The 16,833-nt window shown below is 33.2% G+C and overlaps 1 long non-coding RNA gene across 1 annotated transcript in view; it reads right to left on the reverse strand.

The window, feature by feature from the left end:
• Positions 1-736: 736 nt before the first annotated feature.
• Positions 737-16,833, reverse strand: part of LOC141276984 (uncharacterized) — a 77,409-nt gene continuing 61,312 nt past the window's right edge. Inside the window, exons 2-4 of the long non-coding RNA XR_012327474.1 lie at positions 9,926-9,994; positions 5,655-5,686; positions 737-1,077 (exon numbers count right to left, since the gene is read on the reverse strand). This is a non-coding gene — a long non-coding RNA (uncharacterized lncRNA). The remainder of the gene's footprint in view (positions 1,078-5,654; positions 5,687-9,925; positions 9,995-16,833) is intronic.

Genomic DNA, 16,833 nt, shown 5'->3' on the forward strand with positions numbered 1-16,833 from the left:
ATTTACATTCCCACCAACAGTGCAAGAGGGTTCCCTTTTCTCCACACCCTCTCCAGCATTTATTGTTTGTAGATTTTTTGATGATGGCCATTCTGACTGGTGTGAGGCGATACCTCATTGTGGTTTTGATTTGCATTTCTGTAATGATTAGTGATGTTGAGCATCCTTTCATGTGTCTGTTGGCAGTCTGTATATCTTCTTTGGAGAAACGTCTGTTTAGGTCTTCTGCCCATTTTTGGATTGGGTTGTTTGTTTTATTGATATTGAGCTGCATGAGCTGCTTGTATATTTGGAGATTAATCCTTTGTCAGTTGCTTCATTTACAAATATTTTCTCCCATTCTGAGTGTTGTCTTTTTGTCTTGTTTATGGTTTCCTTTGCTGTGCAAAAACTTTTAAATTTCATTAGGTCCCATTTGTTTATTTTTGTTTTTATTTCCATTTCTCTAGTAGGTGGGTCAAAAAGGATCTTGCTGTGATTTATATCATAGAGTGTTCTGCTTATGTTTTCCTTTAAGAGTTTTATAGTGTCTGGCTTTACATTTAGGTCTTTAATCCATTTGGAGTTTATTTTTGTGTATGGTGTTAGAGAGTGTTCTAATTTCATTCTTTTACATGTAGCTGTCCAGTTTTCCCATCTGCATTCTTAAAGAGCAGTAAATAATATATTAATCCACACCCTCAAAAATGTAGTAGTAATTGTTGTCTATTTAACAATGATTAATATAGAATTAGCTTTTGTAATCTCTTTTATTGTAAGGAAAGTTGAAAATGAAGTACCATAGTTGTGTCAGAAAGGGGAAAATTTTTCTCCCACTTTCCTTTCTTTGATTCTTTTGGCTACTTGAATAATTAAAATGTCATGAAACAGATTAATAGGAGAAAATCCGGGGCTTCCCTGGTGGCACAGTGGTTGGGAGTCCGCCTGCCGATGCAGGGGACACGAGTTCGTGCCCCGGTCCGGGAAGATCCCACATGCTGCGGAGTGGCTGGGCCCGTGAGCCATGGCCACTGATCCTGTGCGTTCAGAGCCTGTGCTCCGCAACGGGAGAGGCCACAACAGTGAGAGGCCCGTGTACTTAAAAAAAAAAAAAAAAAAAAGGAGAAAATCCAATTTTAATTCATATGTATGAGAACCCCACATCCACCCACATCCACGAGAGAGCCAAGAACTCCACACACATGAGAGGTTCAGACACGGAAAGGTAAAATGAGGTATATATGCATCCCTGAGCTAAGGAATGGCATAGGGGCCTGATGCTTCCAAGGACAGGAATATCCTTCATAGGACTATAGGCAGCCGATGTATAGCAGCTGTTTGGTAGTTAGATATTTGTCCTGCCGTATAGATGGTGCTACTTAGATTAAATTTTTCTCTAGTAATAACTCTTTTTTCAGGAAAAATCTTCAATTTACATTCTTCCAGGTAGTTAAGGGTGGGGCAGTTTTTTCTCTTGAGCCCATAGGGTCTCAATTGCCTTCAGCTCAAAATAATCCATATGTCAAAGGGGCATGCACATCTTGGGGAGATGTATTCTGAATCCCTACAGTTATTTGCAAGTTAACTAATAAATTCCCCTTTCCCATTTTTTAAATTAAACCACACTATTTCATTTGAAACCATGTGGAATTATAAATCTAAATAATTCATCATGATTTAACAATCTATAAACTTTTAATGTCTTCTCATTTGCAATTTTAAAAGTTTATATGACTGCACTAAGGATTTTTTGTTTGTTTTACCAATTTATGTTTTTTAACAGATTCAGTTATTGTCTATGATCATTTGCTGACTTAAAAAAAATCCTTGTTTCAAAACTGCAGGAACACTGATTGTCACAATTAATATTTGTCCTACACTGTATTCTTGCATCTGTTCCCACTTTCTATACCACCAGAAGCAGATGTCAAAAACAAAGAAAACTGGTGGCAATCAAAGTTCTACCAATGTTCTTTGCTTGACATCAAATGCCTGACATCTCTGAACATGACCTTGTCATCTATTCAACCACTTTAATTTTACCTCACCCAGAATTATAAAAGTTGTAGTAGGAGCAATGTAGCTGAACTAAGATTACTTTACCATCTGTTAGCTGGGTCAAATTTATTGTTAAATATAGCTAAATTATATTAGAATAATATTTAACTGTCTTCACCACTCTAACTTTAAAATGAGGTTCCTTATAAGAGCCTTTATTGTAAGATAATTGAGACATCTTTTAAAATTTATTATAAGAGTTGATGATTTTAGATTATATAGTGTTCTCCAAAATGTAATGGCATTGCCAGAGAAGTGTAGTTTGTAAACTGGAGAACGGTATTAGGCATGATCTGTGCATTCAGAAACATTTCTTAATTGCCTAATGTTTATCAAACTCTAGCAAATGATAAGATATAGTGCCAACCTTATTGTTATTTTTATTTATATATTGTTATATTTATTGTCTGTATCCTCCACTCTGTTATGCACTCCTTGAAGTCAGAGTCACTTTGGTTAATTAGTGTATTATCAAAGCCAAGAACTTCCTGTGTCTGGGGCATAACAGGTATTCAGTATTGTTAAATGTTTGATTTTTTTGAAGAATAGGATTCAAAATGGCCATGCCATCATGGCTTATCCTTCTTTACCACTGTGTCAGAACTAAAGCTTTGTATAACTTAATATTTTCTATCACAATAAAATGACTACGATGGGTAATAAGAGTTGTTCACTAATAGAAAGTGGATAATTGCTAGCCTTCAGGCTTTAAAAGTACTAATTACATTTGCTATATAAGTAAGTACTGTTTCAAGTAGTTAAGTGTGAATGTTAATGTAAGGCAGAGAACTGAAAGTGTTGGGAAAAAATTAAAAGGAATTCTCAAAATACTGATCTTAATTCCAAATTAATTAGTCTCTGAGAGTACGTAACAAACAATGAAACATGTGCATTCAAAATTGGGTCAATAACTATTCTGGTGTTTAATAAAGCCTGATGTTTCCTTTGAAGCATTATAACTGTAATGTGATATAATGTATACAAATAGCAATGAGGTGTCTGAAATTTGGAAAAGAGAAATTAAAAGCAAAACAGCTTTTGAAAGCAAGAAAACAGCTATTCCATTTGTTAGGTAATAATTAAATTTGTGTATATCATTGAATAGAGAAAGTTATTGGCATTGTACTGAAATCAGCATATTTAATTTCCAACTCTAATCAAAGACATACAAAGACTGTAAGTTTATAACACCCAGTAAGTGAAACTACTCTCATAGAAGTATTGGAGGGGTATTTTTTGATCCTTTTGTTCCCAAATTGAGGATTTTCCTAAATCTAATAGCTAGTTACTTTCTAAATTTAAATTTCTTTAGAGAATTTTGAAAAAAGTAGAAATATGACCTATGAATAAGTAAATTTCTTCATGCCCCTGATTACAAGTCTCAAAATTTCTCCATGTTCTACCAAGATATCAAGCAGCAATTCCACTACATGATTACTCATATGTTAACATAAACTCCAAAAATATTAAGCTTGCTATTTTCGTACCATACTGCTACACTATTTGCACATGTTCTTCTCCCCCCACCTCCTTTTTTGGGGGAGGGAATTTCACCAACTACTTGTTTGGATTTTGAATGCCTATGTAACAGTTTCACCCCAGTGCTGTGCAGTAGGAAAAGCTTGCCTGAAATTCTAAGTTGATGGAGCCCTCATCTTTCTCATGTGTTCACACTGCTCTTTGCAAATAGCTCTACTCTATGAGCTCATGGGACAAATGTGTGCTATGAATGCCTTTAATTGCCCCATCCTCACATCCCCTTCTAAGAGATTGTCCACAAACAAGCCTTTTGAGGATTATGATTGTACTAGGTAATTGATCCTGGTGGATCAGTGGACTCAAGGAACCACTGACATATAATCTTACCTCTATCAGGAATATAGGTTACAGTTACTTTATTATAGAGAAGAATATGAACATCATGTTAATGAGGCTAGATCTAACCAATTGCAATTTAAAGTAATAAGACAACAAAAAAACCATGATAAAGGAGAGGAGACAATCTACAAAGATTTGAAAGAAAAGAGCACACCTTTGAAGAGCAAAGTTAAATGTGCTTATAGCATGATATGTCTCCAGCTAAACTGGTAAATTCATGAAGACTATATCTTCATATATTTGCATTTTTACCATTTAATATTGAGCCTGGATGAATACTAAATTCCCATTATATTTTAACATATATCTGGACTAAAAATCAGGGGTGAAACTTTGATATAACTACTATCAATAATTCCCATTTACATATTGTAATAAATTAATTTTGTAAAATTCAAAATGATGTGGATCCTATTAATTTAATCTTTATCAGATAATTTGATCATACACAAAAGATCCACTTAAAGAAATTTCAAGAAAAACAATGTAAGTTTACAATAGCTTAAATCATAGTGTCACTGCAAGGAAAAATGTTGAAGTCTGAGTGCCACTGGAAATTTCCTTTCAAGATATTCAAACTAACAGTCTTTGTTAGTATGAATTTTTGTATGCTTTGCTTTCTAATGCAAAAAAGGAAAGCTGCCAACACATTTTTTTCTTGGAAGGAAAACATTAGTGATTCTCTGAAACGTTAGGAAGCAAGCCCAAAGCTACTTGGCTTTACAGTATTTTTCATATTTTTACATTTTGGTTTCAGGAAAATTGTCAGAAAGCATATTACAAATACAGAACAAATAAACAAAAACAAAAAAACCTCTGCATTCAAACAAGACAAACATCATAGTAGCAGAATAATTAAAATCAGAAAACCATGAAGGAAGAAAAATAGCAGTTTAAAATGTCAGCAACATATTGAAGATGAAGAGACATTCACTGAATCATAACTGACATAGCATCTACCAGTTGGGTGTTAGATGCCAATTAGAATGAGCCAATTTCAATGACATAAATCCAGAAAGACTCGGCAATTTTGCACCTATTACCCTGAATTCAAAGGTATGGGACAGACTGAAAATATGTGTATTTTTTGATAGTTTATGTAAGGAGAAAAATTTTTTCCCTCAGGATTTAGAATCAGATGTTTACTTTCTTTGCCTTGAAAGAACTTTGAATAGTAATTGATATCAAGGCTGCAAAGAACAAAGAGCTGAATTTGGGGTCTTAGGATATGCAATTTGGGAGACACAGATTTGGGAAAAACTGGAAGAATGTTCTGGGGAAGAGAAGGAGTCAGGGGCTTATGAGGACAACTGCTAAAGGTTGTTAAAGTTATCTGGCAGAAATTGTGATTGACTCTGATGGAAGTCAGGAAATACTTGTTCTTAAGGAATCACAAGTTATTTTAGAATAGGATGGGATAAGTATCTGGAGTTTCTGCAGCATTGGGCAGATGTTTTGGATGCCTGTGTTAAGATAATCAGTGGTCAAAAGGTCAGATTCCATTCAGGCTGAGGCGTGCATAAGTCTCACTTCCTCAATGGCCTCTTCGGGTCCATTTTAGAGAGCTACTTAGCAATACTGACTCCATTTTGTTTTTCTTTCCCCGAACAAAAGCAAAACAAAAGAGGTTTTTGTTTGGCAAAACAAAACAATGGCACCAGGTAGAGATGATGATGCAAGTGAATGTCATTAACAAAAATAGTGAAAATAGATAAGTAGGGGAGGAAAAATAATTTTACCTCTGTCTAGGTTCTTCTAGGCTGAGACCCCTCTGTAATAAAAAAGGACAGATTAACAGGAGGAAGACAAACAGAAGTTTAAAAACACATATAACTCCTGTATATGTGAGAGATACCCAGGAAAACTGAGTAACTTCCCAAAATAGCCCAGGCCATCACCTTAAATCCCATCTCCAGCTAAAGGCAAAAGAAGATGTTGGGTGTTGCGGGGGAAGCCAGTTATGGGAAGCTATCAGGAAAATCAGAAGGATAAGGTTGTTAGGCAGATTTAGGTCATAGCTTTCACTGATAAGAATTTCTAGAGACTTGGTCATTCTTCTCTTCTTGGTACAGGGAGAAAGACGCTCACAAATGGAGATTTCCCTTAAAACATGTGAATGTCTCTTGAAAAAGGGTAATTCACGCTCAGCTTTCAGAGCTTTTTGTCTGCTGTTTCTTAAAAATAATCAGTTTAAAATAATCATATTTTGGGGTGGCAAATTCAGTCGATAAAAATCGACATATTGAATTGCAATATCCAAAGCTGCTTTCTTCTGCACAGATCATGGATAATTACCACAATTATTATGATCTTACAATAATAGAGAAAAATTATTCTCTAAAAAGCAGCTGTGCAAGAAGGGAGAAACTGTAGGCTCATGAAAGCAGGTGACCTGACATAAAAGACAATGCTGTTTACTGGTCGAGGCTGGCTTTAAGTTTGTACAATCAATGCAATTGCAAAAGGCCCTGAGCTCAAAGAGGTTCTGTACTTGGTTACTGCACCATCTTGAAATTCTTGATAATTTTATTTTTTAACTTGTGGTTTGGAAGTGAAATCCAATGGGCCAATGCACAAGTGTACACACAGAGGAGATAGGCCCTATATTCATATCTGATGTTCTTTCAACCTATTTATATATAGCATTTTTGATGCTCCAAGAACACTAAATTCCAGAGGTCCCACAATGTACAATAATTCAGCAAGTTATCTAGTGAGTACAAAATAGGCATGCTACATCTACAACTGAAAAAATGGACATGGGTAGCTCTCCAAGAGGTATATGTTCTGTTAAAACCAAAACTTGCTTCAGATGCAGAAAGAAAGCAATTGCATTCTAAGAAACACAAATCCACCAAGACTTTTCTTAGTCATGCTACTTCCCATGAAAACCAATTAAACTGAAAATGTTTCTCACAGAAAGAGGCGAAGATAGGGCAACTCATATTCTTTTTCCTTTCAGTTCCTCTTTACTAATCAGTAAGCCAAAGTTACAGTGTTGGTAGAATGCACACATATGAATAAATTAAATAAAATGATTTAGTTTTTGCACAGTGCTTTCACTGTTTGTCTAAGAAAGAAATACATATGTGTGTACAGAGTATGAAATACAAGTTGTGTAATTTCAGTGATTCTGCAGATGAGTTAAATTCTCTTATATTTACATTTAAAACTGGAATGATATAAAGATGAACAGTAAACAAATTATTAAATTTAAAATGTTAGTTTTTCTGGGCTTCCCTGGTGGCACAGTGGTTGAGAGTCTGCCTGCCGATGCAGGGGACACGGGTTCGTGCCCCGGTCCGGGAAGATCCCACATGCCGCGGAGCGGCTGGGCCTGTGAGCCATGGCCGCTGAGCCTGCGCGTTCGGAGCCTGTGCTCCGCAACGGGAGAGGCCACAGCAGCGAGAGGCCATCGTACCGCAAAAAAAAAAAAAAAAAAAAAAAAGTTAGTTTTTCTTTATTTAGAAGAAAATTAGATAGCAAATTAAAAACCCCGTGACAAGTCAAGAGACAGACTCTAGAAGAATAGAAAAGCTTTATATTATATTACTCTTATAGCATTTTAAATGCTTTACTGTCAAGGGAACCAACATTTTCATTTTTTCCTGGGAGCTGGAAATTTTGTAGCTGACACTTGCTGGAAAGTATTTTGGGGAGGAAGAAATATTTCTTCTACACTTCTAGGTTCTTCTGGCTGGCTTAAGAATTAAATTGACATGAAATAGATTAACAGGAGAAAATCAAATTTAATTCTGTACATACAGGAATCTCATATAAATGAGAAGTTCAGTGGCATAAAGGTAAAATGAGGTATATAAGCCATCCTGAGCTAAAGAATGGGATAGAGGCCTGGGGTTTTCAAGGACAGGAAGGTCATTCACTGTCTCTAAGAAGAAGAGCAGATGTTTGGCAATTAGATGTTTACCCTGTCATATAGGTAAGGACACATGGGTAAAATTTATCTTTGGTAATAACTCTTTTCTGAAAAAAAATCCCCAATTTAAATTCTTTTAAGTAGTTAAGGAAGGGGCAGTAGTTTCTCTTCAACCCACAGGGTCTCAATTGCCTTTAGCTCAAAATAATCTTCATTAAAAGTGGCACACTTTATTCTGAACCTCTGCAGTACAGTTGGATAAAGCAGTAGTAGAATTCTTAGTGTTTCCATTATATTCTTTGAGCCAATGGACCCTTCCTTTAGTAACTTTCCTATAATCACAAAAGTATGCATTAACTTGAAATACTAAGAAATAATAAATGAGTATCTTGTGAAAAAAGAGTTGTTCAGTGTATCCTTCCTAAAACATCACCTGATGTTACCAGTATTTTATATTATTTTAGTTTTGACTTCATGGATATAGATGTCTTCCTACAAATTATAAAATGTTTGCTAAAGGCAAATGTATAATTCTGTTACTCAAGCATTGTGAAGATCCAGAGAAAGAGGTGCAATTTACTAAAGAACCAGGAATGCCATTGAACTCATGAAGAGCTCATGAAGGTTGTTTAAAAACGTTATGAATATATGTTTAAAATGAATGTTCAAAATGAATCATTTTTAGAACTAATGCTCTTTTTCTATCCCCCTCTTCTTATCCCATGTAACCAGTCACATTCAGAAACACATGAGTAGTAAAAAAAAATTGGCCTTTATATACCAGAAATCACATATACTTGGACACTCTTTTATTATATATGGAAAGTTACTCAGGGTTTTGCATAACTCTTTTAAAAAAATGGGTGTTCACTCATGAGCGAGTTGTGTCTAGCATTAAATTCTTTAGGAATGAATAAAATAAATTGGAAAAAATGGCAGCAGAAAAGAATGTGAATATGTTGCAAAAAATACAATAGGAGTGTCTCCATGAAGAAAAACAAAAGAGTAAGAGGTATCTTTTTATGTATCCTTGTGATTCAGGCCAAAGGAAAGGCCAATCGATTTCATTAAAATAAAAATTCCCATTGGAAATATGTGATACCATTAGAGAAGAAATGAATGGTTTCTATTCTCACTCTCCTGAAGGATCTTAGCAACGGCTTATGCTTCACTGCTGGAACACCTTTAATTTTAAAAGGTCTTGGTTTAGAATAAAGTCATGATCTTATAGCATAACTTAGATTTCTGATGATATTTAATAAAAAGAAGAAACATAAAAATATGTAAAAAGTTCCATGAAGATTATAAAGTATATGACAAAGATCTATATACTCTTCCTTAAAAAAGTATTTTTTTTTCTTGCTTCCAAGTTTCCAGGATTTAATTCAAAGCTAAAGTAAAATATAGTCCAGCCTTGCTGGAACATGAAAAATGTTATTAGCCAAGAGATACAGAAAGAAATATTGCTATTAAGTTTATGCAGGATAAAACTAGTCAGGTGATTATGCTTATAACAGATATATTGTGTCTCACTCTTTCTGTAAAATATTTAGGAAATCCAAGGAAAGAAAAAATATATCTGTGTGTGATAGGTCTCTATTTTTTATAAAATTATGTTTAAAGTTTAAAAAAGTGATTTTTGAAATAGTTTAAAATAGAACTTGACAGTAAGCAAATTTGTTTTTGTCAAACTGATATATGAGACACCTTTCTAAGTAAAGTCAACTAAACTAATATCAAGGTGCCATATCTAGTAAAGTTAATAAGGTTTGACTATCCCGATGAGCTATATAAGATTTAGCAATTTCTAACTGAAAAGAAATAATCCTAATATATGTTTATAAATTCCCCCTGATAAAGTTTATCTTCTATAAATAGAAAAGAATCACAAACTATTGACAATATACTCAGAAAATTTAGTAACAGACATGTCTCTATTAAATGCACAAATTCAAATACTCTTTCACAAACCCTTTTATATAATTACTCTACATATATTCTAGATATTGAATAACATTTAAAATTATTTTATTTATTTTTTACTACAATTTCACATTTTAGCTCTTTTATATCTAAACCAATAATCTTTCTAACGCAATAGATATGTGGATTATAAATGGCAGAGGTTTGTACCTTTAAGGGTATAGCACTCTTGTTTTCATAATTCCGTTCTGAGAGGAGTTATGGTCTACATGGAGGCATCTGGAATAGGGAAAGAAAAGTGTTAAGTAGGGACATCCAGAAAGTTTTCCAACTCTGACATAGTTATTGCCTTATATTGTTATTTACTTTTAAAATAATTGGAATCTACTATTAGATGTTTCAATACTAAGTGCGAAAAATAATGATTTGGTACCAGTTTGAAAATCTCATAGTACTTTTTTTATCAATATTCTGGGTAACTGAGAACTTGCTTTGGCTTATAGGAGTTCAGAAATTTAAAACTTCTAGGTAAATAAAAATCAATGTTCAAAACAATTTTATATGAAGAGATTTTAGTAATAAAATTGATGTGTATCTAATACTGTAGTATATTCAGAAAATAACCTTAGTTATAAGAATTCTATAGGAAATAACTAAATAATAAAATAATACCTCATGAACATTCTTAGGTTTACCATCAGTATTTAATTAACATTAAACTTAACATAATAATTAGAGAAAATTATTTGCATCATTTACAAAAATATGCCCAATCGAAATTGCATTACTCTTTGAAAGTTGTGAGAGAAGTACAAATAACTAAATTGACTACTGTGAATTTAGAAGTTACTACAATTTTAAACATTTATTTAGTCAACGATGTGAATTCTGAAACTAATCCTAACAAAGTATGCACCTTTACTGGGAAATTACCAAATGAGCTAAGAAAATTAGAAAACATTAATGAAAATATAATTTAAGTACTGGGTTCTGGAAACCTGATTTTCATACCTTTCCTTCATAGTTTATGTAAAATAACAGAACCTAATTTGTTTTTCAAAAACATCTATTATATAAGGTGAGACAAGAAAATAACATTTTCCAGGTGTCTTGCAAAAAAAAAAAAAAGCTTAAAATCACTAACTAGAAAAAGATTTACTAGAGGATGAATAACCAGTTTTTCTGAGACAGACACACACGCACACACACACACAGAGACTATGATAAAATATAAGAACTTTGTAAATTGTGGTAAAGCCCACATGTAAGGTTGACATCATACTCCTCTATTTCATTATTTTACATGTTTTAAAGATTTGTGTGTGGGGAAGAGGGGAGGGAGTTATATATTTGTAGGAAGCCACTCAAGCAAAATAATCAGGCTAACAAAAAGCAGGAACTTCACTTGGACCTGAACAAGAAATTTCTCTGGAACTCAAAGTTTTTTGAGCTCCTTAGCTTCCAGTGACTGTTTTGATTTCTTACCAAACATACATAAGCCTTTCAAAATATTTTGTTCTGAATGGAATTTGCTATGGGATTCCAAAACCTTTGTTCAATTTAGTTCATTAAAATTAATTTTTAAAACTTCCATTAATGCCTACAAAAATCATATTACTGTTGTTGCTGGTAAACTTCAGGAACATACTTCAACACTAGGATAGACTGAAAACATGAGTTAAGGAAGGTTTCAGAAAATGCACAGAGCAGATAAAATATCCACTTAGGGTTATACTAGATACTCAGATACTAAATTCCTGCATGCAAATTCTCTGACACAGTTATTGGACTGCAGTATTACTTACTTGACCACATATAGTGGGCCAGTCAATAATAAAATTAATGCATATAATCTCATGTCAACTCTATTTTATTAATTTGAATTGAAACTAAATGTACATTGGAAATGTTCTTCATCTATAAATATATGAACTAGCTACGGTCATACAGTCACAGGAAGTGGTTTAAAAAAGCTACTGATGTCCGATTTTAGACTTGACATAATAGAAATAATGATGATGATGTAATAAATTTAATAAGATATTATGAGCACATAGTGAGTTTTAAGGGTAAGAGAGAGGGAGGAGAAGAAACAAAAACAAAAGTTCATATTTAGAAAACAACTGCTGGCTAATAAGTGTAGAAAATGTTGAACTAGAAAATCACCGTTTTGAAATCCCCTGCAATAAATTTAATTTTAGCCGAATCATCTAAATGCTAAACCTTTGGAAGAAATGTTGGAGGGAATGTTATTTACATGATTTTAAGTGTTTCACTCAAGAGATTACTTAGTAATACACAGGGGAAAAAATGAACCTTCAGAATGAAGAGAAGCCTGTTATTCAACCTCTCATGATAAATTAGGTTGATGATAAATTCAACCTAATTTATCAACAGTAAAAACCTGCCATTGGTGCCTGATGAAATGTCCTTGCCACACAAAACTCTTCAACTTGTATGTAGTCATGAGGAAACAATGTGACAAATCCTGACTATGGGATATACTTCAAGATACTTGGTCTGACTTTTGAATAAATTAGTGCTATTTAGAAATAGAAGGCTAGGGGAGTAATCTAGATCAAAAGACATTAAAGAAAAATAACAGTGAATACAATGAGCATATCTTGTTTGGCTTATGCGTTAGAAAAGTAGGATGAGTAAGAAGTGGAGGAAGAGGAGGTGGAGCAGCAGCATTTGTTGCTGTAAAAGGCATATTAAAGCTGCCTTGAGGGCTTCCCTGGTGGTGCAGTGGTTGAGAGTCCGCCTGCCGATGCAGGGGACACGGGTTCGTGCCCCAGTCCAGGAAGATCCCACATGCCGCGGAGCGGCTGGGCCCGTGAGCCATGGCCGCTGAGCCTGCGCGTCCGGAGCCTGTGCTCCACAACGGGAGAGGCCACAGCAGTGAGAGGCCCGTGTACCGCAAAAAAAAAAAAAAAAGCTGCTTTGAATATATACTCTAAGCTAAATTATTAATATATTCTAGTATCATTGTTAATTTTTTATAGAATTACAGATAATTTTCTCAAATATGATAATGCTACTGTACCTCTGCAGGAAGATAATCTTGTGGTTAGAAAATTCATACTGAGTTATTTATGGTTTAAGTGATATGAATTCTACAACTTCCTTTTAAATTGTATATATGTACATAAATACATATATAGGTAGTAGCTAAATTTTCAGAAAGTAACGGTGTGTGTGTACAAAGACTATAATAAAATATTAAAATTTGGTAAATTTTGTTAAAACATATATATAAGGATGTTGTCATACTGTTCTTTTGAATTATTTGAATGTATGAAATACATTTAAGGTTGATAAAATTTAAAAATATAATTATAATAAAAATAAAATAAATTAAAATATATTATTATATGTATTTGAAATTGAGAACAAAATGTAACCATTGTTTTTTAATCCATTCAACAGTAAGTTACATATCAGCAACTTTGCTACCAGAGTATTTAAAAGTTATATATCAGCAACTTTGCTACCAGAGTATTTAATCTCTGCTTCCTCTATATTTTGTGATATACTCACAAATATATAAAGTCCAATAATTGAGCACTTATATCCCTTTTTAAGTACATTTACTGTGTAACATTTCTGTAGACTTCTTTTAAACAAAGATTTACAAGAGTTGAAGTAGTATATGTTAATCAGAGTTTTTGTATTTTTATAGTATTCAGTTAAACATATAGTTATTTAATATTGTAGATAGCTGGTTCAACTTTCTTAATGACCGTGTTTCTTTCTCTTCATCATTGAAAAGTAAAGAAAAAAGTTGTTAAAATAATACAGAAAGTAATAAAAGATGAAAATCAAAGAATATAGAAAAGAATCTATAGACTCTTGACTATGTATGGTAATATACACATTTTATTTATTATCATAATTGAATAGTGATATAGTCAAAGCCCCAAAAGAATGTACAAAGCTAAGATATGAAAAGGCATTCAAGTGAATGGAATAAGTTATCAGTCAAGAATGACAGATACATGTAGCTATTTTATTTTTTATATGCCATCTTTATACCAAGGAAACAAACACATTTTGTCTTTGTGGGATTGAGTTTCTTATCTGACAACTCTCCTAGAAAATTTCCCCTGAAGCAAGTCTATCCTTTTTAAAATTTCTGAACCTATTTCCTCTGTGACAATCTCACAGTATGTAATTATCAAGCCCATGCCTGGAAAAGCTAGTAGGCCTTCTCAGTGTTGACTTCCTATTTTAACGCACAACATATTTTCACTTGTTAATCTTGTCTTTTCCACACACTGTTTATAGTCCATTGTTGTAAATAACAATAGAATCTATTTTCTAAGCCATCACTGGATTAATATTTCTAAAATTCCTCTTTGTCATGTCACAATCCTGATTTCAACCTGCACCAACACCTTATTACCTACTGAATAAAAAACAATAGGTTTAAATTCTTAACCTGGTATTCCAAGGGCCTGCACTATTGACTTCTGTTTACAGATATACCTCATCTTTTTCTTTTAAAATTTTAACTCCATCTGCATATTTTCATTTTGTTCTGTCCTCCCCTGTCAACATATTATTGCATGTTTTCACCTGTTTTTGGAAATAGTCATGTCCTCCTCTTGATCTCACTTCTTACTATTTAAAGACCAGCCCATTTTTCTAATTATGTGAAAATTTCTGTAAGCATTCAAAGCCTGAACTCTATGTGTGTTCACTAATACTAATCATTTGGCACATATGGTTTAATTTATTAATACGCATATTATCAGGATGCTCATAATATTATACAACCATATAATATATATATATAAGAATATATAACTATTCTTTAGTTTTATAAGAAAAAAATACCCTTCAATTTTAACCTAAATTCTACCTTGCTTATGAAGTTAGGCATAATCACTCTCCTAAGCCTCTCCTTTCACTTTATAAATATCTCATTTATTGTATCAATTAAAATGTATTATACATATTCCTTCCTGACTATACATTTCCAGGAATAGTGACCATATCTTTTATTAAACATATTCTTTGTTATTTGCATGCTATTGGCACAAAATACATGCTATAAAAAATGTTTTCTGGAAGACTGATCTTTTCTAATCTCCCATTATACAGTATTTTAAAAGCAGGAAAAAATATTCATCATATGGTAATGGTATATATAGTCTAAACTCTTCTACATCATTATAGTGCTTCAAATGAGTTGATTTTTGGTATAGCAATATGGCAGCTAAAATTTTTTTACTTTATAAAGCAGTATGGCTTTAATTATGTCAACTCTTACTTTTCTATTCAGGTTCAGAAGGGCTACCAACAAAAGAAATTTCCATCTGAACACTTTACTAATAACCCTGTCTATATTTATATTCAGACTGAACAATATCCTGCCTAGTAGGAATATATAAACAGCTACAATCATTCTGTAATGAAAAGAAAAATTTTCATTGTATGGTGATACAATCAAATAATCATCCATTTCTATAAATATAAAAGATGAATAATAACCCCATTTCAGGCATAGTCTAAGGCTCACCTCCATTTTGGTTACATTTTTATGCAACAATGCTAGTCTGAGTATATAAATGCATGGAAAGTTGTGGTTATAATCCAATCATTATTTAACTCCTATATATGTATCATAATAATACTTTTAAATTGTAAATTATAGAGTCATGATCTAGATTATGTTAAAATCTAAGATATTTTCTAGTTCTAAATAGACTATTATTTATTAGAAAGAACAAGGGATGCTTCCTTTAGTGTGACAGTATTCAGTTAATCTGTAAGAATTAATGATCTGTCTCAAAGATGTAATTTAAGTATTACAATTATTTGGCTTAATTTACATCCACACATTCAATCATAGACTCCTTGTAAACTCTTATAGGTAATTGCACTGATACTTATCAGAGCATGTCTATTGCAAATTTCATCTTTCTTCTTATTACAGACAGTACTGAGTATCAAGAAAAATTTCACTTAAATGAATGAGTCAATGACTTGACTTTACATTTTAAGCTGTACAATTTTTCTGTTGTAATACTTAGTGACATCAGTGTTATATTTAGAGTAAAAATATTGATCGTGAATATACCTACACAAATGATCCTAACTGTGAAAATTGAATATTAAAACAACTTGCAATGATTATTTTTAATATAATATTTCAAAAAGTATACTTTTTCACTGTAGCTTTTTATTATGTTAATTATATATTTTTGCCTTTTTAAATTTTATTTTTTAAGGATTTTTTTGTTAGAAAAACTTGTTTCTGGCACTGGATTTATTTTAACAAAGAGCATTTAATATAGAAAATTGATTAAATAGGTGTAGAAGGACTTAGAGGATTTATAAAGGAAAAAGGAGATACCAACGTATCATAGAAATAATAAGTGCAGGGAGTGTCTCTCACCCCTAGGCCTGGGGGAAAAAGAGATGTGGTTATCAGAATCTGAAGTTTAGCGGTAGGGCCCAAAGAAGTAGAACTCTGCAGAGGAGACATAGTCCAGCTGGAGGTGGTATCTTGGGAGCTCAGAGGAAGAGCCTGTAGAGCTGGAACTCAAACAGTGGAGGAGAAGGGCACAGCCTGGCTGCTGCTGATGCCTTAAAAGAAGCCAGTGAAGCTGGTTCTGTGAATATTGAAAGAATTTGGAAACTGGAACCAACCACTGCTGGAACCAACTGCAGCTGCATGAAAGTAGTTCTTACTATCCAGGTGATGCAGATAGGAAGACTAGGCACCGCTGGTGCTGTCTATTGGTAGAAACTTACAGAAAGCCACTGGGAAGGGAAAGATGTAGTTTGTAGGGTCCCAGTCCCAGAATCATATAGTGTTGATTAGAAGGGCTAGTTTGGAGGTTAGAGACAATAGTTTTACAACCATTATTTCTCAGTGTTAAGAAACATTGAATAGAGAGCTAATTAGTTGCTGTTTTCTATCATGGCAACTATCCAGACTATAGTCTCTTCATTATTTCTACTGTTACTGTAAAAAATAACTGATGACATGATGTTACTCCCTCCTAACCCTTAGTACGTGTTCTTTTAACATATGACAAATGTAAACTCCTTAGCAAGGGGCCTTATTAGACTGTCCCCTGCTTACCACCGTCTTTCTCTTGTACCTT

The sequence above is a fragment of the Tursiops truncatus genome, chromosome 18 (assembly GCF_011762595.2).
Source record: "Tursiops truncatus isolate mTurTru1 chromosome 18, mTurTru1.mat.Y, whole genome shotgun sequence".
Taxonomy (NCBI): domain Eukaryota; kingdom Metazoa; phylum Chordata; class Mammalia; order Artiodactyla; family Delphinidae; genus Tursiops; species Tursiops truncatus.